General features: G+C 42.5%; 1 protein-coding gene across 11 annotated transcripts in view; it reads right to left on the bottom strand.

Moving 5' to 3' along the window:
• PCBP3 (poly(rC) binding protein 3) overlaps positions 1-23663 on the bottom strand; it is a 219397-nt gene extending 195734 nt beyond the window's left edge. For 8 of the 11 annotated variants that reach the window (XM_065943009.1, XM_065943008.1, XM_065943015.1 and 5 more), the window contains exon 1: positions 23539-23662. The gene's annotated coding sequence lies outside the window, so the exon portion shown is untranslated. Of the gene's footprint in view, positions 1-22843; positions 22982-23538 lie in introns of those variants that run through there. The other 3 variants (XM_065943010.1, XM_065943011.1, XM_065943012.1) reach the window with 3 other exon arrangements.
• Between the last annotated feature and the right edge of the window lie 4234 nt (positions 23664-27897).

The raw sequence follows: 27897 nt of genomic DNA, 5'->3' as shown, positions 1-27897 counted from the left end.
AATGGCAGAAATAAATATCACCTTCACTGCAGATGGTGACTGCAGCCATGAAATTAAAAAACGCTTGCTCCTTGGAAGAAAAGTTATGACCAACCTAGACAGTTTATTAAAAAGCAGAGATGTTACTTTGCCAACAAAGGTCCATCTAGTCAAAGCTGTGGTTTTTCCAGTAGTCATGTATGGATGTGAGAGGTGGACTACAAAGAAAGCTGAGTGCTGAAGAATTTATGCTTTTGAACTGTGGTGTTGGAGAAGACTCTTGAGAGTCCCTTGGACTGCAAGGAGATCCAACCAGCCCATCCTAAAGGGCATCAGTCCTGAATATTCATTGGAAAGACTAATGCTGAAGCTGAAACTCCAGTACTTTGGCCACCAGATTCATTGGAGAAGACTCTGATGCTGGGAAAGATCAAAGGTGGGAGGAGAAGGGGATGACAGAGGATGAGATGGTTGGATGGCATCACCGACTTAATGGGCATGAGTTTGAGTAAACTCTGGGAGTTGGTGATGGACAGGGAGGCCTGGCGTGCTGCAGTCCATGGGGTTGCAAAGAGGCGGATATGACTGAGCTACTGAAACTATCAAAACTGCACTAAATGTAAATGCATTACATATCACAATTTAAAGGTAGAAATTGTGTTAATGGAATTTTTATGTATTATATGCAATATACAAGAGGCATTCTTAAATTCAAAGGGACAAACAGACTAAAAGTGAAAAGCTGAAAAAATGTTTACCTTGTAAATAGTAGCCAAACGAGAACTGGAATGCCTTTACCAATATCAGACAAAATGGTCTTCAACACAAAAATTGTTATTAGAGACAAAGAAAGGATTTTTAATGTTGATAAAGGAGTCTATTCGTTCATAAGATATAACAATTATATACATATGTACCTAACAACTGATCCTTGAGAATACATGAAACAAAATTAAAAGACATGAATGAGCAATTAGACAATTCAATAATAACAGTTAGAAACATCAATATACCATTTTCAATACAGGATGGGACAAAGACAAGCTCTGTAAGGAAACAGATTTCAACAACACTATAAAACAATTACATCTAATAGATATCTATAGAACAATCCACTCAAAAGACATATTTTATTTTATTGTTTAGTTATAAACAGAAATGTACTGCATACACTTCTGGAGGCTGAAAAGTCCAAGATCAAGATGCCAGCACAGTTGCCTTCTGGTGAGGGCCTTCCTAGTTCATAGCCAGTGCCTTCGTGCCCATCCTCATAGGATGGAAGAGTCTCTGGATCTCTCTGGAGCCTCTCTTAAAGGGCACTAAGCCCATTGGTGAAGGTTCCAAGGGCCTGACCTAAGCATCTCCCAAAACCTCACCTCCTAATACTACCATTTGAGGGATTTGAATTTTTATCATTCACCTTAATTTTCTATATTATTTTTAACTGAAATGATTTAAAATATATTCATTTCAGATGTACAACATAGTGATTCAAAACTTTTATAGATTATACTCCATTAAAGTTATTATAAAATATTGACTCTCTTCCCTGTGTTATACAATATATCCTTGTAGTTTACTTAGTTTATGCATAGTAGTTTATACCTCTTAACCCCCTTTTGCTTACTTTGCTTTTGTCTCCTTTGCTTTAGGAGACAGATCCAAAAAATAAATATTGTTGCATTTTATGTCAAAGGGTGTTCTGCCTATTTTCCTTCTAGAAGCTTCATGGTTTTAGGTCTTACATTTAGGTCTTTTATTCACTTTGAGTTTATTTTTGTATATGGTATGAGAAAAACGTTGATTTCATTTTTTTACATGCAGCTGTCTAGTTCTCCCATCACTTATTGAAGAGACTATCCTTTCTTCATAGCATCTTCTTGCCTCCTTTGTCATGTATTCAGTCCAGTTCAGTTGCTCAGTCGTGTCCGACTCTTTGCGACCCCATGAATTGCAGCACACCAGGCCTCCCTGTCCATCACCAACTCCTGGAGTTTACTCAAACTCATGTCCATCGAGTCAGTGATGCCATCCAGCCATCTCATCCTCTGTCGTCCCCTTCTCCTCCTGCCCCCAATCCCTCCCAGAATCAGGGTCTTCTCCAATGAGTCAACTCTTCACATGAGGTGACCAAAGTACTGTATTAATTGACCCTAAGTGCTTGTGTTTATTTCTAGGCTTTGTAATCTATTCCATTGATCTATGTGTCTGTTCCTGTATCAGTTCCATACTGTTTTGATTACTGTAGCTCTGTAGTATAACCTGAAGTCAGGAAGAGTGATATATCCAGCTCTGTTCTTTTTTCCTCAAGCTTCTTTTGATAATTCCAAATCTTCTGTTTCCATACAAATTTTAAATTTAGTTGTTCTCGCTCTGTGAAAAATTCCATGGGTATTTTGATAGGGATTACACTAAATTTGTAGATTGTCTTGTGCAGTACGGTCATTTTACCAATATTAATTCTTCCAATCCATGAACACAGTATATCTCTCCATCTGTCTATCATCTTCAATTTCTTTCATCAGTGTGTTATAATTTTCTGAGTATAGGTTTTTACCTCCTTAATTAGATCTATTTTTAGGTGTTTTATTCTTTTTGATGAGACTGCAAATGGGGTTATTTCTTTAATTTCTCTGATAGTTCATTGTAGTACATAGAAATGCCACATACTCTTCTGTTGTTGTTCAGTCACTAGGTTGTGTCAAACTCTTTTGACCCCATGAACTGCAGCATGCCAGGTTTCTCTGTTCATCACTATCTCCCTGAGTTTGCTCAAACTCAAATCCAATGAGTCAGTGATGCCATCCAACCATCTCATCCTCTGTCACCCCCTTCTCCCTTTTGCCCTCAATTTTTCCCAGCATCAGGGTCTTTTTCAGTGAGTCAGCTTTTCACATCAGGTGGCCAAAATACTAGAGCTTCAGCTTCAGCATCTGTCTTTTCAATGAATATTCACGGTTGATTTCCTTTAGAATTGACTGAATTGATCTCCTTGCTATTCAGGGGACTCTCAAGAGTCTTCTCCAGCACCACAGTTCAAAAGCATTCATTCTCCATATACTGCACAAATCTTTTTGTGTGTGTTTCGGTTGTGTTTTACCTTTCTTGAAATAATAACACATAACAGGCTGAAAATGTTGCTTTTTTTTCTTCCAGCTTCAATATTAAAATGGCTACACAAAAATTCACCAATTTTAATGTTTTCTAAATGTATGCTGATATGTCAGCTGTCATAATACAATCTAACAAAATTCTTTTGAATGAAGTTAAAGACAACTAAGAACTAGTAGAGCCATCTTACAGAAGAAAACGCACAAAACTTTGGCCAACTCAACATTATTTTTATTCTTAAATTTGTTAATAGGGTGTATCACACTGATTAAACTGCAGATGTTAAACTATCATTGTTTCCCTGGCATAAATCCCTCTCAATCATAGCATATCATCCTTTTAATATATTGTTGGGTTCATTTTGCTAATATTATGATGAGGATTTTTGCATCTATGTTCATCAGTGATATTGGACTATGATTTTCTTTTTTTGCATGATATCTCTCTCTGGTTTTAGAATCAGGGTAATGCTGGCCTCATCCAGTGAGTCTGGAAGCATTCCTTCTCTGATTTTGTTTTTAATAGTTTGAGAATGATAGGTGTTAACTCTTCTCTAAATGTTTGATAGAATTCACCTGCAAAGCCATATGGCCCTGGAATTTTGTTTGCTGGGAACTTTTAAATTACTGATTCAATTTCATTAGTGGTAATTAGTTTCTACATATTTTCTGTTTCTTTCTGGTTCATTCTTGGGAGATTATACATTTCTGGAGATTTTTCCATTTCTTCTACATTATGCATTTTATTAGCATATAGTTTTTCAAAGTAATCCCTTATAATTCTTTGTTTTTTCCGTGATATTAGTTGTAACCTCTTTTTTGCTTCTGGTTTTATTTCAACCTTCTCTTTTTATTCTTGATGAGTCTGGTTAAAGGTTTACCAATTTTCTTTATCTTGTCAAAGAACCAGCTCTTAATTTCACTGATTTTTTCTATTGTTTTTTAAGCCTCTATTACATTTATTTCTGCTCTGATTTTTAATGATTGCTTTCCTTCTACTTTGTATTTTGTTATTTTTTTCTAGTTCTGTAGGTGTAAGTTAGTTTGCTTATTTGAGAATTTTCATGTTTCCTGAGGTAGACCTCTACTGCTATATACTTCCCTCTAAGAGTTGCTTTTGATGCATCCCATAGATCTTGGATCATTATGTTTTCATTTTCACTTGTCTCTGTGTATTTCCCAACTTCTTCCTTGACTTCATAAGTGATTCATTATTTACTAGCATATTGTTTAACCTCCACATGTTTATGTTTTTTTGCAGCTTTTTGCCTTGTAGTTGATTTCTACTCTCATAGTTTTGTGATGGAAAAACATGCTTGATATGATTTCAGCTTTCTTAAGCTAATGAAACTTGTATTATGGCCTAGAATGTAATCTATCCTGGAGAATGTTCCATGTGCACTTGAAAAGAATATGTATTCTGCTAGGTGGATTGTTCTATGCATATATATTTATTAATTCCATTTAATCTAATGTCATTTAAGGCCTGTGTTTCTTCAGTAATTTTCTGTCTGGACAATCTATCCATTGATGCAAGTGGGGTGTTGAAGTCCCCTACTATTATTGTGTTACTGTTAATTTCTCCCTTTATGTCTCTCAATATTTGCTTTAAGTGTTTAGGTGCTCCTATTTTGGGTGCATATATATTTATAATTGTTATACCTTCTTCTTGGATTGATTCCTTGGTTATTACATAATATCCTTCTTCGTCTCTTATTACAGACTTTGCTTTAAAGTCCAATTTTTGTCTGATATAAATATTGCTACCCCTTGGCAGGAGCGGGGATTGGGATGGGGAATACATGTAAATCCATGGCTGATTCATGTCAATGTATGGCAAAAACCACTACAATATTGTAAAGTAATTAGCCTCCAACTAATAAAAATAAATGGAAAAAATTAATAAATAAATATTGCTACCCCAGCTTCCTTCTCATTTCCATTTCCATGGAATAGCTTTTACCATCCCCTCATTTTCAGTCTGTGTCTGTCTTTAGATCTGAAATGAGTCTCTCATAAGCAGCCTATGGATGGGTCTTGTTTCTATATCCATTCAGCCACCCTAACTCTTCTGATTAGAGCATTTAGATTACTTACACACAAAGTAATTATTAATAGGTATGTACTTATTGCCATTTTGTTAGTTGTTCTGAGGTTGTTTTTCTAGTTCCTTTTCCTTTCTTCTTTTGCTCCCTTTCCTTGTGATTTGGTGAGTATCTTCAGCGTTACCTTTGGATTCCTTTCTCTTTATGGATTATAAATTTATTAAAGATAATAATAGGTAATAGATAATTATAGATTATTATTTATTATAGATTGTTGTTTGTGGTTACTAGGAAGTTTATATTTACTTATACATATATGACTATTTTAAGTGATTTATCTCTTAAGTTCAAACATATTTTAACAATCCTGTATTTTTATTCCTCTCCCTCTATGATTGCTGGATTTGATATCATATTTTACATCTTTTTGTTTTGTGTATCCCCTAGGTATTAATATTTATTTCACATATAGACTATTTTACTAGTTTTGTCTTTTAATCTTCCTACCAGTTTTGTACATGGTTGATTTACTACCTTTAGTGTACTTTCGCTGTTGCCAATGAGATTTTTCCTTTTGTAATTTTCATGTTTCTAGTTGTGGACTTTTCTTTTTCCCTTAAAGAAATCCTTTTAACATTTCTTGTTAAGCTGGTTTGAACTTGTTAAGATGGTGATGAACTCTGAGATTTTGCTTGTCTGTAACTTTTTTTTTTAATCTCTCCATGAAAATGAATGAAAGCCTTGTTAGGCAAAGTACTCTTAGTTGTAGGTTTTTCCCTTCCCCACTCCCTTCTGGCCTTAAGTTTCTACTGAAAAGTCAGCTGACAGACATATGGACATTCCCTTGTACTTAACTTGTCACTTTTCCCTTGTTTCTTTTAATATTATCTCTTTATCTTTAATTTCTGCCAATTACAATGTGTCTTGGTGTCATCCTTGTTTGGCTGATCCTCCTTAGGACTCTCTGTTTCCTGGACCTGGATGCCTGGATGTCTGGGTTTTTCTTTCCCCAAGTCAAGGAACGTTTAAGCTATTTTGTCTCTAAGTACGTTCTCTGCCTCTTTCTCTCTTCTCCTGGGACTCCTAAAATGTGAATGTTACTATGTTTGATGCTGTCCCAGAAGTCTCTTGAACTGCCCTCACTTCTTTTTATTCTTTTTTCCATTCAGCTTCAGTGATTTTCAATACTGTCTTCCAGGTTGTTCATCTGTTCCTTAACGTCATTTAATCAACTGTTGATTCCTTCTAGTGTATTTTTAATTTCTGTTATTGTAGTCCTCATCTCTGTTTGGTTGTTCTTTATGTTTTCTAACTCTTTGCTAGAAACTGCTAACTTCTCACTCTGTTCATCCATTCTTCTCCCAAGTTCTTTGAGTATCTTTATGATCATTATTTGAACTCTTTATTGGGTAGACTGCCTATCTCCACTTCACTTAGTTCTCCTTCTAGGGCTTTATCTTGCTCCTTCATTTGTAATAAGTTCCTCTGTCTCCTCATTCTGCCTAATTCACTGTTTTTACATTTCCCAGCCTTGGAGATGTTGCCTTTTTAAGGAGACATCCTATTTGTCACAGAAGAAGACTCACTTTTGGTCACCAGAGCTATATGAGCTAAGTTTGCCCCCTACGTGCATTATATGGGTCCTTTTGTTGTGGTGGATTGACTATTATGAGTGGTCTAGTAGGCATGGTGACCCCCACAGTGGTTGGTTTCCAGGCCCTGCCTAATACAGAGGCTGCCAGTCACTGGTTGGTGGGGCCAGGTCACAAGGTAGCTGGCTGCAGATATCTGGGGGTTTCCAGGGCTAGTGCTGGCTCACTGGTGGACAGGACCAGGTTCTGGTGTGTGTCTTACAAGGCAGGTGTTCCTAGATCTACTGCCCATCTGCTGATGGGTAAGGTAGGAATCCAGAAGTTTCTGGGGCTGGTGCCTGACCACTGGTGGGTGAAGCTAGGTCCTGGGGCTAGTACTGGCCTACTGACAGATAGTTCTGGGTCCTAGGATTTAGCTGCATGACACAGGGGTCCCAGGGCAGTTGTGAACCACTAGTTGGTGGAGTCAGTTCCTGATGCTGCTGGTTGCAGAGTACACAGTATCCTGAAGTTTGTGTAAGCCCTCTGGTGCCTAGGGCCAGATCCTAGGGCAGGTGGCTGAGGGCCTAAAGTGTCTTAGAGGTGGGTTCTGACATGGGCAGTGGTCGGGTGGGTCCCAAGGCTGGTGCCAGCCTATTTGTGGGAGGGCTGAACCCTGCCATGGCGGTTGCAGGGCTGTGGTACTCCTGATGCCCACTGATGGGTGGGGCTGGGGCCCAGGGTTTTCTGGAGGTGGTGCCTGCTGACTGGTGGGCAGAGCTGGGTCCCAGGTTCTCTGGTTACAGGGCCAGAGTCTAGTGCCTATGCACTAGTGTGCCAGGCTGGGTCCTGGGCCCTTTGGTGGACATATCCAGACGTGGACATATCCAAGGGTAACTGTGGGCTCAAGGGGTCTTAAGGCAGTCTGCAGCAATTGGGATGAGGCTATGTCTTCATCCAGCTATTTGCTTGACATGAGGTATCTCCTGGTATCTACAGACTGGTGGGCATAGATAGAGCTGGGCCCCAAGGCTAATAAGCTAGAGAAAGGATTCCAAAATGGTACTTGCCAGCACCAGTGTCCATGTGATAGAAGCTCCCAAAAATGGCTGTTCCCCTGTCTATGTCTCCAGGATGAGCTCCAGTTGCCTCCTGCCTCTCTGGGAGGCTCTCCAAGATCAGTTGGTGGGCTTGACTCAGGCTTCTCTCAAATTTCTGCTTCTGTCCTGGGTCCCAGATCATAAGAGATTTTGTGTGCACATTTTAAGAGCAGAGTCTCTATTTCCTACAGCCCTCTGGCTCTCCCAAAAGTTACCTCCCTGACTTTCAAAAAGCCAAACGTTCTACAGGCTTATCTTCCTAATATAGGACCCCCAGGATGGAGAGCCCCACATGGCATTTGGACCTCTCATGCCTTGGAGAAAACCTCTGAAATTATTATTATTCTCCCATTTATGGGTCGCCAATCCAGGGGTATGGGTCTTGACTATAATGCAACGCCATCCCTCCTATCCATCTAATTTCTTCTCTATATCTTTAGTAGTAGAAGATCTTTTCCAGTAGACTCCAGTCTTTCACATAAATAGTTGCTCTGTAAGTAGCTGTAATTTTGGTGTGCCCATGAGGATGTGAGCCCAGGGTCTTCCTACTCCACCATCTTGGCTAAGTTTTCAAAACACATTATTTTAAAGTACACACGGAACATTCTCCAGGAGAGACTAAATGTTACACTCAAAAAACAAATGTCAAAAGTCATTTAAAGGAAACAAATGTCATTTAAAGGAACGAAATCAAAGCTGTTTTCTGACAGCAAGGGAAAGAAATTCAGACATCAAGAACACAAATATAAACATTCACAACTTTGTAGTAATTAAACAACACATTCCTAAAGAAACATGGAATCAAAGAAGAAAGCACAGAGAAAATTAGAAAATACTTTGAGATGACTGAAAATGAAATCACAACATACCAAAACATTGATAGGCAGCTAAAGCAGTGATAAGATAAATCTGTAGCTGTGAATACCTATATTATAAAAGAATAAATATCTCAAATCAATAACCTAACCATCCATCCACCTTAAGAAATTAGAAAAGGACAAACTAAATACAAAGTAAGCAGAAGAAAGGAAAAAACAAGTATTAGCACAAAAATAAATGAATTAAGAAATAGAAAACAATAGAGAACAAAAAACAATGAAACCAGAAGTCGATTCTATGAAAAGATCCAAAAAAACTTTATCCATATCCACAAGAAAAAGAGAAGGAACAGTTAAATTACTAAAATAAAAAATGAAATTAAGAACTTTACAGAAATAAAAAGGATCATCAAGAAATATAATGAACAATTGTTTGCCTAGATAACCTAGGTGTAATGCCTGAGTTCCTAGAAAGACAAAAATTACCAAAATTGATTCAACAAGAAATAAAAAATCTGAATAGACCTAAGACAGGTAAAGACTTTGATTTAGTAACTGAAACTCTTCCCAAAGGAAAAGTCCAGGACCAACTGCTGAAGAATTGATGCTTTTGAACTAAGGTGCTGGAGAAGACTCTTGAGTCCCTTGGACAGCAAGGAAATCAAGCCAGTCAATCCTAAAGGAAATCAATCCTGAATATTCATTGGAAGGACTAATACTGAAGCTCCAATACTTTGGCCACCTGATACAAAGAGTTGAATCATTGGAAAAGACCCTGATGCTGGGAAAGATTGAGGGCAGGAGAAGGGGATAACAAAGGATGAGATGGTTAGATGGCATCACTGACTCAATGGACATGAGTTTGAGCAAACTCCAGGAGGAAGATAGTGAAGGACAGGGAAGCCTGGCATGCTGCAGTCCATGGGATCAAAAAGAGTTGGACATGAGTTAGCAACTGAACAATAACAAACTGAGTTCACTAGTGAATTCTGCCAAACATTTAAAGAATTAACATCAATCCTTCACAGACTCTTTCAAAAAATACAAAAGGACACTTCCCAATTCATTATATGAGACCAATATAATCCCGATACCAAAACCAAAGATATCACCAAGAAAAAGAAAACTATGGACCAACATCCCTAATGAATACATATGCAGAAATCCTCAATAAAACACTAACAATCTAAATCTAGCAATATATAACAGGATTATCCACCATGACCAACTGGAATTTATCTAAGGAATGCAGGGTTCGTTCAACGTGTGAATATCAGTCAATGTAATGTGCGACATTAAGAGGGACAAAAACCACATGATCATCTCAATAGATTAGAGGAAGCATCTGACAATAATAATCTTTTATGATTAAAAAAATAAATAAAACTAGATGGAAACTTCCTCAACCGAATAAAGGGCACTTGCAAAAATCCGAAGCTAACAATATAATTAATGGTGAAAGGCTGAAAGCTCTCCCTCTAAGATCAAGAAGACAAGGGTGTCCACTTCTGCCAAGATAATTCAACATTATACTAGGAGCTATAACTAGGGAAATCACACAAGAAATAAAAATACAGGGACTTTCCTAGTGGTCCAGTAGCTAAGCTCCCAGTGCAGGGGGCCCAGGTTCGATCCCTAGTCAGAGAACAAGATCTCACATGTCACAACTAAGAGTTGATATGCCACAACCAAAGATCACATATGCTGCAACAAAGATGGAAATTCCCAGATACCTATGACTAAGACCTAGCGCAGCCAAATAAACAAAATACACGACATCCAGATTAGAAAGGAAGGCATAAAACTAACTATATACACACAGAAAACTTTCAGAATCCACTAAAAAAAAAAAAGAAAAACAACTATTACAGCTAATAAATTCCATGCTTGTGGATTACAAGACTTACTACAGTCAAAATAGCAGTATTCCCAGATTGATCTACACATTCAATGCAATCCCTACCAAAATTCCAGCTGCCTTTTACGCAAAAATTGAAAAGTTAATCCTAAAAATCATATGGGAATACAAGGGATCATGAATAGCCAAAACAATCTTAATTAAGAACAACAAAGTTGGAGGACTCACACTTCCCAATTTCAAAACTTACCACAAAGTTCCAGTAATCGTGACTGTGTGGTTTTGGCATAACGATAGATATACAGATGGATGGACTCAGACTGAGATTCCAGAAATAAACCCATGTTCTATGGTCAACTGATTTTCAACAAAGCTGTTAAAAGACCATTCACTAAGGAAATAGTCTTTTTAACAAATGGTGCTCAGACAACTGGATAGACAGATACAGACGCTCCTCCCTCACACCATACATAAAAATTAACTCAAACTGTATCAAAAGCCTGAATTTAAGAGCTAAAACTTTAGAATAAAACACAGGTGTGAATCTTTGTAACCTCAGATTAAGCAATGCTGTCTTAAATATAACACCTAAAGCACAAGCAACAAAAGAAAAAATAGATAAATTAGACTTCATGAAAATGTGCATCAAAGGACACTATCGTGAAAGTGAAAAGGCAACTCACAGTTGGAAATATTTACAAATCATATGTCTGATAAGGAGTTGGTAAACAATATAGAAAGAATTTTTGTGCTAGTGCTAAGTCACTTCAGTTATGTCCAACTCTGTGCAACCCTATGGACTGTAGCCCACCAGGCTCCTCTGTCCATGGGATTCTCCAGGCAAGAATATTGGAATGGGTTGCCATGTCCTCCCCCAGGGATCAAACCCACATCTCTTCTGTCTCCTGCATTGGCAGGCAGGTTCTTTACAGCCCAGCAACAAAAAGACAATCCAACTTTAAAATGGCCAAAGAATCTAAACAGGAATTTCTCCAAAGATATACAAATGGCTATGAGCACACAAAAAAGTGGCTCGAAGGCATCAGTTATTAGGGAAATGCTAATCCACAGTTAGACACTACTTCATACCCACAAGGATGGCAATAATCAAAAAATTGAAAATAACACGTGTTGGTGAAAATGTGGAGAAACTGGAACCCTTATGCATGGCTGGTAGGATAAAATGGTACAGCATCTTTGAAAAACAGGCTGGCAGTTACTCAAAAAGTAGAGTCATTATTTGACCCAGCAATTTCACTCCTAAGTATATAGTCAAAAGAAATGAAAACATGTTTTCATACAAAAATTTGTACATAAAAAAAAATTTGCACATGACTGTTGACAGTATATTATTCATAATAGACAAAAAATGGAAAAAAGTCAAATGTCTGCCTATTGATGAGTGGATAAGCAAAATGCAATCTATCCATACATACCAATCAGCCATAAAAAGGAATGAAGTACTGATACATGCTACAGTGGATCATGGAAGGACCTTGACATTATTATAGTAAATGAAAGCAGCTAGATACCAGAGGTCACATATTTATGACTCCACCCATATGAAAAGTACATATTAAGCAAAACCTTACAGACAGAAAGTAGATTAATGGTTGCCAAGTTCTGGGGGAAGGGAGGAATGGGGAGTGACTGTTAAGAGGTATGAGGTGTTTTTTTTTTTTTAAGGTGATAAAAATGCTCTGAAATTAGGTATTGATGAAAGCTGTACAACTTTGTAAATATACCAAAAACCACTGAATCTAAACTTTAAAAAGGTGAATTTTACACATGTAAAATATACCCCCCAAAATTTTAAGTAAAGGAATTTTTTAAATAATAAAAGTGAAATCTAAGTACTTTTAGAAGAATCAGAAGTGTCTATTATCTATTGATAAACAAAAAGTGGAATTTCTAAAGAAAGCTCTTCAGGCAGAAGGGAAATGACCCCAAAAGAAACATCAGAAATGTAAGAGAGCAAAGAAAAGCAAAGAATAGATAAGTGAAAAGCAAAGAATCGATAAGTGGAAGAGAAAGTCGTTCAGTTGTGTCCAGCTCTTTTTGATCCCATGGACTATATAGTCCATGGAATTCTCCAGGCCAGACTACTGGAGTGGGTACCCTTTCCCTTCTCCAGGGGATCTTCCCAACCCAGGGATTGAACCCACGTCTCCCACATTGCAGGCAGATTCTTTACCAACTGAGCCACAAGGGAAGCCCAAGAATACTGGAATGGGTAGCCCATCCCTTCTCCAGTGGATCTTCCCAACTCAGGAATCGTACTGGGGTCTCCTGCATTACAGGCAGATTCTTTACCAACTGAGCTATCAGGATGAATAAATCTAAATGAACATGGATAATATGTTAAATATTAACACTGTTAATGTCACTTTGTTGAGTTTAAAAAGAGCATATAGAATTAAAATATACAGTTACAAGCACACAAAAATCTGGAGGGGAGAATAGAATTTAAGGATTCTAAGAAACTGTGATCTCTAAATGGCCCAAGAGGAAGGTATAACTTTATCTGGGTGAGTTATCTGGATGAGTTAATAACACATTATCTAATTCACATGGTAACCACAAAAAGAAAATAGAATATAACCTCCAATACACTAGAGAGAGTGGAAAAGTAGAATGATTTTTCAAAATCATAATACTAGTTTCAAATAACACAAGAGAGAAAAATAAACACCGAAAGCAAGGGACAAAAGTGATATATAATAGACCTGTAGATTTAAACTCAAATAGATCATGATTACATTCAATGTAAATGAGTTGAATGCTCCCATTAGAGGACAAAGATAATCAGATTGGATGAAAAAAATCTAACTGTATAACCTTTGCTAGAGACATATCTAAGGTATAAAAACATAGTAAGGCTGAAAGTAAAATGATAAAAAACAAAGATTTCATGCAAATATGAGCCTAAAGAAATCTGATATAGCCATAATAGTATCAGACACACTACAACAAAAAGGCAAAGATACATTACTAGAGATAAAGAGAACCACTCATAATAATTAAAGTCTGAATTCATCAGGAAGACATAACAATTTTAAATTTGCATTCTCCTAATAATATGGTTTCAAAGTATATAAATAAAAGTTGACAGAACTGCAAGGAGAAATAAGACAAATCCATAATCACAATGAAATTGTGTAATTATCTTAGTAACAGATATAACAACCAGACAAAAAGGCAGTCAGAAAACAGAAGACATGAGTAATATGCTTATCGAGTTAGCTGAATAGAATATATAGAACACTGAACCTAACTCTTTTCAAGCACACAGGAACATTTGAGAAAACATATAGACCATATTCTACTATAAGGCACATCAGGAAATTTCAAAAGATTAAAATAAAGAACATGATCTCTGGGCAATGCAATTGTGATGGAAAAGAATAAAATGAGAAAATATGCAGATGTTTGGAAATTTTAAAATATTCTTCTAAATGACTTACAAATCAAAGAAAAATATCATAATGGAAATTATATTGTACTAGATCAGGCTGCTATAACAAAATACCATAGACTCGGAGCTTAAACATAGACATTTATTTCTCAGTTTTGGAGGCTGGGAAGTCTAAGATCAAGGTGCTGACATGGTTATGTTCTGGTGAAGGCCCATTACCTCACTTCCAGCTGGCTGCTTTCTTGCTGTGACCTCACATGGCAAGGAAAGAGAGAAAGAGGACAAGCTCTCTGATCTCTTCCTACAAGGCACTAATCCCATCATAAGGACCTCACACTCATGACCTCATTTAAACCTAATCACCTCCTGAAGGCCCCATCTCCCAGTACCATGAATCTGGGGTTAGAGCTTCAGCAGGGGAATTTGAGGGAAGAACAATTTAGAGCATAGCATTTACTAAACAATGATGAAAATATCCCAAATCAAACTCTGTATGATGCAGCTGAAACATTATTTATAAGGAAACGTGTCACCTTAAATGCACATACTAGTAAAAGATAAAAGCTGCAAATGATAAAGTAATCATTCATCTCAAATTAGACAGCGAACAGCTATAGGAAAAGAAAAATACGGGTCAATTTCATTCATAGACATGGACTCAAAAATTCCCCCTAAAACATTAGTAATCAGCATCTAATCAATAGATGATAATAATAATAGGCTAGTATGAACAAGTTTTGTTCATATAGTAGTCATCTGTGGGTGGTGGAATTAAAGAATTTTATTCTGCTTTTGATGCTAATCACTATTTCATAAAATTTCTAAATAAGCACTCATTATTTTATGAATCAGGAAGTATTTTTGAATTAATAATTAATACTTTTCTGATCTTTCATCTTTTTGAAGTCAACTAGTTAATGAACGATGAGAAGAAAAGAACAAGAGCTCATTCAGAAGAGCCACTTCATCTGAGTAACCATTTCAACTACAAAACCTTGTTTTCAGTGTCTCTATTTGGTTGAAAACAAAGAAAGGGTGGATAGGAGTAGAAAAGGATTTGCAAAGATAGGGATGTGATAATAGCAATTCAAAGGCTTTTTGCCCAGACATTAAGGGAGCGATCTCATACACAAATGTGTCTATAAATAGAACATTGCACTTTAATGAATAATTTAAAAGCACTTTGCAAACAGGGTTAGGAAAACAGGAACCTAAATGCTCAAAAATCAATAGTTCTGTCCTATTGCCACGTGGTGAGTTATGGAAACAGATGCTTGAGTTGTACACTTTTTAAAGAACACTGGAAGCTGTACGGTTAATATCAAAAAGTTTAAAAACCTCTACAAGTTTTGACATGAGAATTCTGCCTTTACACATCTCTTTCAGAAATAATCAAGGATACACACAATGAGTTTTGTATAGGATACTTATCAAAGCATTATTCATTAAGGTAAATATTATAAACGGCATCAATGCCCAGCTATATGAAAGTGGTTCAATAAATTGGGACACCCATTGGAATATTATGCAGTCATTCAAAATAATAATTTAGAAAAATATGATATGATGCAAAAAATGTTCACTATCTACAAAGAAGAAAGTTGTCCATAAAACATATTATGGAATGAATCCCAACTTCAGGAAATGCATATCATATATTATATAAAAGCAGAAAAAATTGGCTATCCTTGCGTGGTAAGATTACAGATGATGTTGATTTTGTGCTTTATACTTTCTGCCTATTTCAATTCTTTTATAAATAGAAAAAGATTTTAATAATTAAAAAATTGATTATCCCCAATAGATTCAAACAACCCTCATCAGCCTAAACCCACTTCTAGTGAGGTCACTGGGAGGTCAGTACAAATTCGGTGCATTAGTCTTCTACAGTTGCATGACAAACGGTAACAAGGCCACAAGTCTGAACAGGCTTGACCGGGTCCTCTGCTTAGGGTCTCATAAGGCTGCAATCATGATGTTGGCAAGATTATATTCTCATTTGCAGGCTTAACTGGGGAAGAATCTGCTTCCAAGCTCACTCAGGTTGTTGGTGGAAGTTGCTTCTTTGCTGTAAAACTGAGGGTCCCTACTTCCTACTGGTTGTCTCTGGAGGTGGCCCTCAGCTCCTAAAGGCCACCTTGCAGTTCCTGCCACGTGGGCTTCTCCAACACAGGTGCTTACTCAAGCGAGCAGAGAGACTCTCTAAATCAGTTTCCGGGCTTCCCTGGTGGCTCAGTGGTAAAGAAGCCACCTGCCAATGCAAGAGACGCAGATTCAATCCCTGGGTTTCGTAGATCCCCTGGAGAAGTTAATGGCAACCCACTCCAGTATTCTTGCCTGGGAAATCCCATGAACAGAAGACCCTGATGGGCTACAGTCCACAGGGTTGCAAAGAGTAGGACATTACTTAGTGATTAAGCAACAACAACAGCAAATTAGTTTCCAGCAAGATAGAATTGTATAATGTAACATAATAATGGAATTTGTGTCCCATCACTTTTGCCTTATTCCATTAGTTAGAAGCACATCACAGGTCCCACCTCAATGGGGATGCGGGTACTAAACAAGCTATGAATACTAGAAGGTGAGGACATGGTGAGCTCAACTTCATTCACAGTCTGTCCACTCTACCTAACTTCCCACTGCAGAGCTCAGACAAAGAAGAGAAGCTTGCACTTGGATATGAAGACTCTTCTGATCAACCAACCACTCATAGACACAACTGAACCCTGCCCTTTGCACCTCTGATGTAGGACAGTACTGTAAAAAGTGATGGGAACGTTCACGACGAGTTAGAGTTCACGCAGAGGATTTCAGCAGGTCCTGTGCCAGCCGTGAAGGATGATTAACATTTCGGTCAGGGGAAAGGAATGAGAATGGGAGATATTTCCTCTGCAATGAGGAGACGTAGAGAGGCAGGAACTCCCAAGATGGGTTCTGGAGAAAGTGAGCAGGATGGTTTGTTCACAAGAAATCTAACTAGCCCCTTGATAGACAACATACTTGGAAAAACTCCGAACAAGACCTAGAAAGGAACACAGTGTGGTTAAATATTACTAATATTTACCAGTCTCCAGTTGTCCTAAACTTCCAGAACATGGAAGACTATGCCTTCCTGCTCCATTTGAAACTAGGCATATCCAGAATGACTCCCTCCAGCCAAAAAAATGTGAATAGAATGGACCAGCTTCTAAAGTGATTAACTGCAAGTGTCTCCATGCTCTAAAAGGGTCCACATCTAGAACATTTAGGAAGCAGTTCTGCCAAACTTCCAAGGAACAAACATCTCTCCCTTTCAGAAATTACTGCAGAGATGATGAAGCATCATCTTGATACCAAATCTGATTAAGAGCAATACAAGAAAAGATTATTAGTCAATACTTCCTATGAAATATATACCAAAATCAAAAGTGAAAGATTACATACTTGGATCCAATAGTAATTTTTAAATGTAGTATATCATGACAAAGTAGAGTTGATCCCAAGAAACCAATGATGATATAAAATATTAAAATATTTTACCTCAGAGTTCAAGGAAGAAAAGATGTAAAATTATAAAATAGGTAAAGAAACCATCTGATAAAATTAAAAATCTATAAATGATTTTTTAAAATATTTAGTAGGTAAGACCATCCTTACCCTAATAAAAGGAATCTACCAGTACACAACAAACTTCATATTTAACAGTTTGAAAACATTGCCTTTAAAGTGAAAAACAGTATTAGGATAGCCTTACCACAATTTCTATGCAACTTTGTTTAGTGGTTCAAACAAAGGGAATAAAACAAAAAATAAAATAAAAGATTTAAGGACTAGGAAGGAAGAAATGAAATTATATCTATTTACATGGAGAAATTCGAAACAGATCCACACATTTGTGAGGTCTGGTATGTTTCAGAGATAGTACTGCAGATCACTGGGGAAAGAACAGTACTCAATAAACAGTACCAGCAGAAGGGAAAAAAAATCTAAAATCATATCTCTACCTCCTGCCTCATACAAAAATAAGTTCAAAGTAGAATATAAGGAGGAAATATTTTTTAAAAAATCTTTAAGAGGAGGATATCTTATGACCATGAGGTAACAAACAATTTCTTAAATAAGACTTAATAACCACCAACAGTAAGAAAAAGATTGATAAATTTGACGACATTAAAATTAAACATCTGTTCATCAAAATAGCATTTTTAAAAGGATAAAAAATAGGACACAAATAGAATCCAAATATAAAGAACTTCAAAAAAGCTATAAAAAGGATAACCCAGGCACAAAAACAGACGAGCAATATAAGAATACAATTTATAGACTTGAAAACTCAGGGAGCCAATAAATGGGTAAAAAACCCCTCAAACTCACTAGTAATCAAGGAAACAGAAATTAAAACAGTGAGATGTTTCATATCTACTCAACTGACAACAATTAAACATCTGAATTATAAAGGATCAGCAAGGAAATGAAAAAACAAACCTTTGAGACATTGTTTACAACAGCTCTTGAGGCTGGAACTGAGCCTACCCTGTGCTCCCACAATCCCCACAATATCATGGGTAGATAGATGTATACCTGATTCACTCTCCCCTGTGTTCCCAACCCAGGGAACAACGGACCAGTGGGACATGGCAACTAGCAAGGGTGGAGGCTGAGCAGGCTGCTTAGAGGAAAACTTCAACTGGGACTCAAGCCAAGTAACTCAAGGTCAGAAACCAGTCTTGCCAGGAAATGAAACTGGGAATCAGAACCCTGCTAACTTAGGGCAACATCCTCCTAAATAGCAACTGGATCTGTTTATCTTCTACAGCCAAACTGACCAGGTTACTTCCTCTTTAAATTTCCCCAGCTGAAACTTTCTAGAGTCCCAACTCAGTTTCCTGCAGCCGCTCTAAAAAATTTTCCATTGAATATAATGGTTTAACACAACACAAATTAAATATCTTATAGTGCAGGAGGTCAGAAGTCAGTCTACAGCCATACCACCCTAAACACACCCAATCTCAGCTGATCTCGGAAGTTAAGCAGGGTCGGGCCTGGTTAGTGCTTGGGTGGGAGGATGTCAGACACAGGTCTCAATGGGCTAAAATCAAGGTGTCAGCCCAGTTGTGTTCCTTTCTGGAAAATGGAGAACCAATTTTCTCACCTTTTCCAGAGTCTGGAGGCTGCCTGTATTCCTTAGTTCATGATCCTTTTCATCTCCAAAACCAGCAGTGAAGGGTAGAGTCTTTCTCACTTCACAGCACTCTGACACTGACTTTCTGCATCTCTCTCCCATATTTAATGACCCTTGTGACAACTTAAGGCCCACTTGGACAATTCAGGATAATGTCTTTGTTTTAAAGTCAACTGATTAACAACCTTCATTCTAACTGCTACCTTAAATCCTCTTTGACACATAACATATTCACGGGTTCTGGAGCTCAGGATGCAAACAGCTTTGGGAGGCCATTATTCTGCATACTACACCTCTCCTCAATGTCCCCTCCCCCCACAATACCTCTAGCAGAGTCCCAACCTTTTCACAACATCCCCTATATCTCCAGCCTCAGCATCACCATACTCCCTGTCCTCCAATGACACCAACTTTCTGGTCTTTTGTAATCAGTGAATACCTATCTATGCCCAAATAATTACAACCCAAACTCCAGGGCTCACCCCAGAAGTCAGCTCCTCTCTGAAGCCTTCTTTGATTCCCAGTCTAAATGAATCACACACCAACCCAACTTTCTGTGTACCCCAATTGCAGCACTGAGTGCGTCCCCTGTAATCACCTGTCTTCACGTCCTGTCCTCAATCCAAAGTGCTTAGTCCTTCAAAGATAACTCTGTCTCATTTCCCTGTGGGTTCCCAGATCATAGCACAGGGCCTGGCAAACAGCAGCACTCAGAGAGGATTTCTGAAATCTGGAGGAGGCAGAAGGAAGCTGCCCTGGGTCTCCCTCAAAAACCAGATGCCAAAGAATAACCGGGGTTACATGTACAGCTGACAGGGCCAAAGAACTAGTTCAGATGTTCATAACAAAAAAACACCTCGAAATCCACCACTTTGTTTGATGCACAATTTACTATCATGTGGAAGAATCTCTGTGCAACTGACACCCATTATTTTTTACTGCTAACCTGTTCTAAACAGACAAAATTAGCCTCAAGATAGATAAAGGATTTATCTAAAATTATATACAAAGATGTACTCAAAACTCTAGACAAGAGAGTAGATACTGCTCCAATACAACAGGAATGCTTGGCAATTGCCCAGCAGCCCCACCACATTCTCAGAGGGCTCCAGCCCCTCTCCAGGAAGATTGGGAAGCGCCATGCCAATGAGGTTGAAGGATGTTACAACCAACTCTGTTTGTTGTTGTTTAGTCACTAAGTCATGTCTGACTCTTTTGTTAGCCAGTGGATTGTAGCCCACCAGGCTCCTCTGTCCATGGGATTTTCTAGGCAAGAATACTGGAGTGAGTTGCCATTTCCTTCTCCAGGGGATCTTCCAGACCCAGGGACTGAACCTGCATCTCCCGCATTGCAGAAGGATTCTTTACCACTGAACCACCAGAGAAACCCCAACTCTGTTTAGGCAAAAGCAAAGTGCCTCTATGTACAAATATATATGTATATTTTAATAAAGAGTACATTTTTAAAGAGGATGTTAGTTAAGCAAACAGGGTCTCACTTAATTTCAATGGCTTGTTAGTTGATGTCCATACTGTAGGAGGAAAATTCTCACCTGGGGTGAAGGGGACTAAGCAAAGCAAAGGTTGAATCAGCACAATTATCAACGTTTTAGAAAAAGAGGTAATAATATGCCTTGAGTTTTTAAAAGGCATACTTTCATTCAGGTCCAATAAGATTCCTTTGTTCAGCTCTTCTTTAACAGTGTGAATCCTGAAATTCATTTTAAAACTCCAAAAGAACATTCACACTGGAAAGGAAATTTGAGACCAAAAAAAAAAAAAAAAACACCCAGAAATAAATGGGCATGTATTCAGCACCATGGACAGTGGGGCTGGGGCGCTTTTAAGAGTCTTTGCAGCCAGAGCTGACAACTAACACCAGAGCACTTTTGAAATCTACAGTATTCATTCTAATGTTTAATTTGGGAGTGATTCCAATACATGAGCAGGTATTTTTCTTTGTTATGGTCTAAAGGACAGCCTTTTTTTACCAAAGGGATGCACAACTTTCATCTACCAAAATCTGCTTTGTGACCACTTTCACAATAAAGCCCTGAGATTTCTGTGAACATAGGAAATAACTTTGTCATTGACTCATGACTACAGGTCCAGGAAGTGAAACTGTCGGAACAGAAACAGTGTCCAACCTTGAATGGCTAGATTGTTTCAAGGACCTTGTGGGACTTCTGCAAATATAAACACTGCATGCTCTTTTAAACATAGAACAAAATAAATCCATATGGTGAAATTTTCTCACAAATACCTTTAAAATGTAATCACAAAACTGTATTTTCTCCAACTCTGAGTATTAATAAAGATATCTGGAAAAGTGATGTTGTAAAGTCCAACTTCGCCACTAATTAACACCACCTGTGGCAATATCAGTCACAAAGCCCTGATTTCTACAAAGGATATCTAATCTTTTCAGTTAAAAAACAAAACAAAAACTCCTTTTACCAGCAAACCTTTTTTTTCAAAACCTTATAATATTGAGTATTAACTAAGAAAATGCATGCTATGCTTAGTCACTCAGTCGTGTCCGACTCTTTGTGACCCCACGGACTGTAGCCCACCAGGCTCCTCTGTCCATGGGTATTCTCCAGGCAAGAATACTGGAGTGGGTTGCCTTGCATAAAGTTATATAAATCCTAACACACTTGTAATGAACTTGCACTGTGTAAATAACAGCATCTACAAACAACAGAACATTAGTGCTCAAAAGTGACCAATGTCAGTCAGTGACTGCACTTGTATTTGAAGACTCCTTGATATCTGGTGGATCTCCAGGTCTGAACACACCACGCACAACTACTCCAGTTCCTCTGATGTAAGGATCAATGAGATTGTTTCCGATTCTGCCAGCAACCCCTCCAGAGTGTCACTGTTTTGCAAACAGTCTCTGGGCCAAAATGCACATCTCTGAGACATTTTATGATGATATGAGTTGTTCCTGTGCGTGAGAGGGCTGGAAGTCCGTTTTCTTCAATAGGAAAGTACCTTTGCACACTTCCTTTGGTTCCCAATTCTAAAGACAAGTTCAAAGAACAGAAACGGGGCAACATTTCACCCTTGACAGCAAATTAAATTCTGGAAAGATGAGGTGCCCTTTGTGCCAGAGGAATGGTGTGAACTGCATGGTCTGTTTATTACCCAGACTAGTCTGTAAATGTCTCTCATCAAGGCCCTGCTGCCCTAGGATTCCTTTTGGTCAATTACACATCAGAAATTCTCATCACCCCAGAGTGCCCTTAGCCCACATGCAGAGCCAAAGAGACCCAGAAGTCCGTGTTGCCTCAAAAGAAGGAGGGGAAAGATAATCAACCCCAAGCACAAGGTTTAAGACCCGGCTTTTGTTAACTTTCAAATTTGTTATGCAAGTACTTCGGAGTACTAAGTAAAAAAGTAGAAGCGGAGAAATACACATACACACTCAGTAAACAATACTTCCAGAGTGAAACATTTATGGGAACAATAAACACTTTTGGAATCACCCCCAAATAAAAGAACATACAGCAACCAGAAGAGAGGGGCCGCACCGCCGCAGGTGCCCTGCTCCAGGCTCTGACGCGGGTTACGGAGGGAGGCAGACGCGAGTCGAGGAGGCAGATGCTGGGCGTGTGAGCGAAAGGGACACAAAGGGCACCCGCGGATCCCCTCTCTCGGTCCCGGCGCCGCCCCGAGCTCCCCGCGCCTCTTCCCTCCCCTGGGCCCGCCGCCCCGAGCCCAGCGCCAACCATGCGCTTTCCCTCACATCTTTCCTGGGTCAGACGCGACGAAACTTACACCGTTTTGAAATGTGAGCCTCCTGAAGTCCGGAGCAGACCTGCGGCGGACACCCGCTGACAGGCCAGCCTGAACCCCGCGATCCTCGTTTACAACTTCTGATCGCGGAGGGCGGCCCAGGCGGGGTCCGCGCTTCGCCGAAGCCGCGCAGTCACTTCACTCAGAAACCCTCCCCGCGCCCAGTTTCCGTCCGGATCTGCAATCCCATGAGCTCGCAGGGCGGCCCAGACGCCAACTTGAGGAGGGGGCGCCGCCGGGTCCTCCGGGACCGCCCGGCCCCGCCTCCGGCCTGGCCCGGCCCCGCCCCGCCCGGCCCGCGACCCCGGGGCAGCCCAACTTAGTCCGGGCCCCACGGGGGTCCGCCGCGCTCTCCGCGGAGCTCTGTCTGGCGGAGACCTGCGTCCCCCGCCCAGCCCGGACCCCGAACCCGGTCACGGGTTCCCGACCCCTGGTTCGACCTCGATCTCGGCTCGACCTCGACCCCAGTTAGGGGTCCGGGTCCCCGATTGGACCCACGATCCCCCGCGCCGATCCCGGCCAGGACTCGATCCCCGATCTCCGATTCTTATTCCCGATCCCTGGTCCAGATCCCGGCTCGACCCTGGCCGGGACCCCTACCCTCGACCCCCGACCCCGGCCCCGGACTCCAGCCGATTCCCCACCCCGGATCCCCGGCCCTGCCCGCTATCACTCACCTGTCCCGCGGCAGAGGGCGTGCCCGCGGGCCTGCCCACGGGAGGGCGGCCGGGGCGGGGCTGGGGGTGAGGACTGAAGATCCCGGTGGTGCCTGAGCCTGAGGCGACCAAGCCTGAAGCGACTGAGGCGACTGAGGCGGCAGTAGCTGCTCCTGGCGCTTCTAGAGAGGCAATGCGCGAGGCGTGGGCCCGCCCCCTCTGAGCCACTGACCAATCCCGTGCCGCGCGACACCGCTGGCCCCGCCCCGTAGAGGAGCAGGTCCTCGCGAAAGCGGGCCCCGCGGGCCAATCGAACAGCGGAACGGCGACGAGTACAGCCAATCGGAGCTCAGGAAGCTCCCCAGAAAGAAACCAATTAGCTTGGCCGGGGCAGGGCGGGGCCATGGGAGGATCACCGTGGGGGCGGGGCCAGATCCGGGTGGAACCCAATGCGGGGAGGGAGACGTCAAAGGCAAGGGGCGGGGCCTAGAGCTGGCAGGTCCACCCACCGGGGCGGTGACGAGCGAGAGGCTAGGGGGCGGGTCCACAGATTGGGTGGGGTGGAAGGGCTCCAGAACAGGGCGAGGAGGAGGGGAGTTGTGCAAGGTAGGACGAGACCATCAATGGGGAGGAGGCGGACTACTGGGTGGGGGCGTGGCCTGGGGCGGGTCCCGGGACCTTGGAAGTAGGAGCAGGGGGAGGAGTGTACAGGTGCCGAAGCGGGGGAAAGGAGGGGAAGGGCGGGTCCCTGCAAGGGCAGGGGCGGGCCTGGACGGTCTGAGATGCCTGCCCCCTGCACCCGCCAGGTGCTCGCCTGTCCTCGCTCCGCCCCGGGAACAGGGTCCTGCGGTGGTCGCGAAAGCGGGACTGCGTCCCGACATCCCCCCGCCGTCCCCCCGGACCCCTACCTGTCCCAGTCCCCCGCCTGGTGCCCCTTGTCCCGTTGGGCAGAATCCCTCAGTCAGGCTGCACCCGTCCGCCTGCCCGCCTAGCAGACCCACGACGCGGTGAACTAGCACATGTATGTTCTCCGGGGCCTGGTCAGCACACCTGTCCGCAGGTGACGGGAGGGGACTGTGGATGTCTCAGGTGTTTTTGCCCCGTCACCCTTTTCTCTATCCCTCCTGAACTGTGTTCTGCTTTACTTTGTTCCTATTGTGGTCATTTTCGAGACACTGAACCCCAGTGTCCCATCCCTGCCTTATGGCTATTCTCAGTAGAGGATTATTTCTTGCAGCCCACCTACTAAAGACTCGAGCCAGGTCACAGGTACCACCAGTGATGCCACCTGTGATCGGGCAGCAGAGCCAGCAGGGTTCTGGGACGTTGCCCTCCCCCAGAACCCCTGTCCAGAGCTGGACCCCCCTCCCCGGATCCATGAGGGGATGGCCCTCAGCCCAGCCCAGCCTCCTTAGGCCTTGTAGAAGTGGAGGGATCAACCAGAAGGCCAGATACCTCCAGGATGGTAGGACTTCTGACCCCAGGCTCCAGTAGCTCAGGCCACCAGAGCCAGGCTTGGGAATTAGCCTAGGAACACAGCCTCCTCCTCTGCGCAGTCGTGTTTCTGGCCCCATCAGCACCGTTTGCTCCTGGATGGGGGCAAGAGGCATTTCCCAGGCCTCTCCTTTGTGAACTCCTTTGTGGATCGCTGGAAGCCGACACTCTCAAAGTCACCATTATGACCACTTCTTTCTGAGGAAGCATTAAAAGTGATCCTAGTGCCCAGAACCTCACCACAGTACACACAGGGCCCCACTGACACCCAGAGCAGACAAAGCTGGCAACACTCAGAAAGTCTGCACTGTCCACCCCAGACACAGGGCGGCAGTCAGAGAAAGCACAGGCTGGGGGGGTGGGGCCGGAAGAGCTGTGTGCTCATTTGTCTTCACATGTCACTCGTGTGATACACAGACAAGCTTTAAGAAAGAAAGAGCCTAGGCTGGAGGGCTGTGGGTGGGTCCATGGAAGGGCAGCAGCGCTGGGAGAGGCTAGATGTGGGGTGTGAGTCTTCCCTAAGAAGAGGGTCTCTGCCTCAGCCACGCAGGGGGCACCTGTCACGCTTCTCCCAGTAGGGAGATGTGGTTAACTGTGTGTCCTGGAAGGACCACTATGGGGGAGGGAGGAAGGTACAGCAGGAGAAGAAGGTGGTGGAGGCCCTGGCTGGGTGGTCCAGAGGAGACATGAGGTTGGAAGTGAACAAATGGGGCACGGGCAGGCCTCAGCTCCAGAAGAGGGAGCCCAGAGACCAGGGCTGTAAGAATGTGCTATGTCCTGAATGGGGCTCAACCTCACCTTGACTTTGCAGGCAGGGGTCGGTGCAGAGGCACCCTAGGACCTTACTCCAGAGGCCAGAACAGGGCGGGGGTGCAGGCAGAGCACCCTCAGCCCGCCCCCTCCCCCCAGATTACAGGCTGCCAGCCGCCCACTTCCCTGTCCTCCCCAGGAGCCCTCGGCCTCTCAGCTGCCTTCATCGCCTCCTGAGACATAGTTAGTCATTAGGAAAGTAATGATAGTGTTTTCAGGACAGCATGTTGGACCCTAACAACTCTCAATTATTTCCAGTTCCTGCCAGCCCCAGGAGGAAGAAAGCCGCTCTTCTCGTGCCTCCGCCCTTGACACACAAGACAATCCATGTTGCTGGCATATTATCATAGGTTAGCAGACCTCTGAAAGCCAGGCTGCGCAGGGGAGCAGTCCCCACCCCCATGCCACAGCAGCTGGGGGCCTGGAGCGGGTCTAGGCTCCTCCCCTCTAAGCAGGTTGCCCTGCCTCGAATTCTGCCCTGTGTTCCAGGCACTTCCCCTCCACAGGCCCTGAGGACGTGCGTATGTGCACCCTTTAGATCACTGTCACCACCACCATCCTTCCCATGAGAAGCTCCCCTCAGGGGCCCATGTTTATAAATAACTCCCTGGTGTCTTGTTGGGGGCACAGGGAGCTGGGAGAGAAGGGACCGCATAATTATCATCTGCTTGGAATGATGTCAGATGAAGCCCAGCACTCAGACTTCCTGACTCTCACACACACCCCTGCGGCTGGAGAGTGGGGGAGGGTGGGAGGGGGTGAACACATTATCTTGGCTGGAGCCTGGGGCGTGGGCTCCAGATCAGTCAGCTGAAAGGGTGGGAACACAGCTAAGAGCAGAAAGCAGTCCTGGAGTAATCTGTGCCAACATCCTCCCAGATGTGAGGCCCCCCGCCCTGGTGCCCTCAGGCAAAGCCCCTGGCACCCCTGCCATGGGGAGAGGTCTAGAGCACTTGACCTGAGTCTGCTGTGGGTCTGGGGCATCACTGGCCGTCTGCAATGAGAACTCATGTGGTACTCACAACCACCCCAGCGCTCTGCCTGAACCACAGTGACACAGTTTGCCCAGCGAGGACTGAGGTGCTGCTGCTAAACTCCCCTTCACAGAGCCAGAGGCAGAAGGGCCTTCCGAGGCCCACAGCCCAGTTCCTGCTGCCCTGACTGGCTCACAGGTGACTCTGATTGCCAGTGGATGGAGTGAAAGTCCCCTCAGATCTGTACGACACCCAGCAGAGAGGCCTGTGGATCTGAGGGACCAGAGGCCACAACTGTCCTTGGGGTAGACGTGGAAGGTACCCCCACTGCTGGGAAGCTGGAACAGATCACAGGTGGAAGCAGGGGCTCTGAACCCCAAAGGACACATAGCCTGGGGGTGAGCAGGGCTCTTCTTTGCACCTGTGAGAAAACTCCAGCCCATCGGCTCAGGTGTCAGCCTGGAATGAGCACGTCTTTGCCCCACAGTCTGTTGTGACAGAGGCAGGGGCTCGCCCTGCACTCCGTCACCCCCAGTGCACTGGGCTCAGACGCCTCCGCGCTCTTGGCCCCGCACACAAGAGCCCGTGAGTCATGACTGCCCTTGAGTGCATCTCCCAGCTCGAAGAGTCAGGCTCCGGGGCCAACAAGCCACTTCCAGCAGGGAGAGACAAAGACAGAGACAGAGAAACAGAGAGACAGACAGACCAAGGCAGAGAAACAAAAGAGAGACAGACACACACACAAAGAGACATACAGAGAGAGAGAGAACAGAGACAGAGAGACATGGAGACGGAGAGACACACAGAGAGAGAAAGAGACAGAGTCAGAGAGACAGAGACGGAGAAACAGAGAGATAGAAAGCGTGACAGAGACAGACAGAGGCAGAGACAGACCAACATAGAGACAGACACAAACCCAGAGAGACAGAGGAGGCGGGGGAGGGACTGGCCCTGCCCCCAAGCCCCAGACCCTCTGCCGCCTCCCCTCCCCCACGGCAAGCTGAGCAGCTCCGCTTTTGTCTTTCTCCTGAGCAAGATTTCTGCTATTTTGCGTAAACAAGAAAGTCTGTGTTGCCTTCTTTTTGCTCAGAAAAGAAACACG

This window comes from Muntiacus reevesi, chromosome 8 (genome assembly GCF_963930625.1).
Source record: "Muntiacus reevesi chromosome 8, mMunRee1.1, whole genome shotgun sequence".
NCBI classification, from domain to species: Eukaryota; Metazoa; Chordata; class Mammalia; order Artiodactyla; family Cervidae; genus Muntiacus; species Muntiacus reevesi.
Note: the sequence above shows the minus strand (reverse complement) of the source record. Positions and strands in the feature narration are given on the sequence as shown.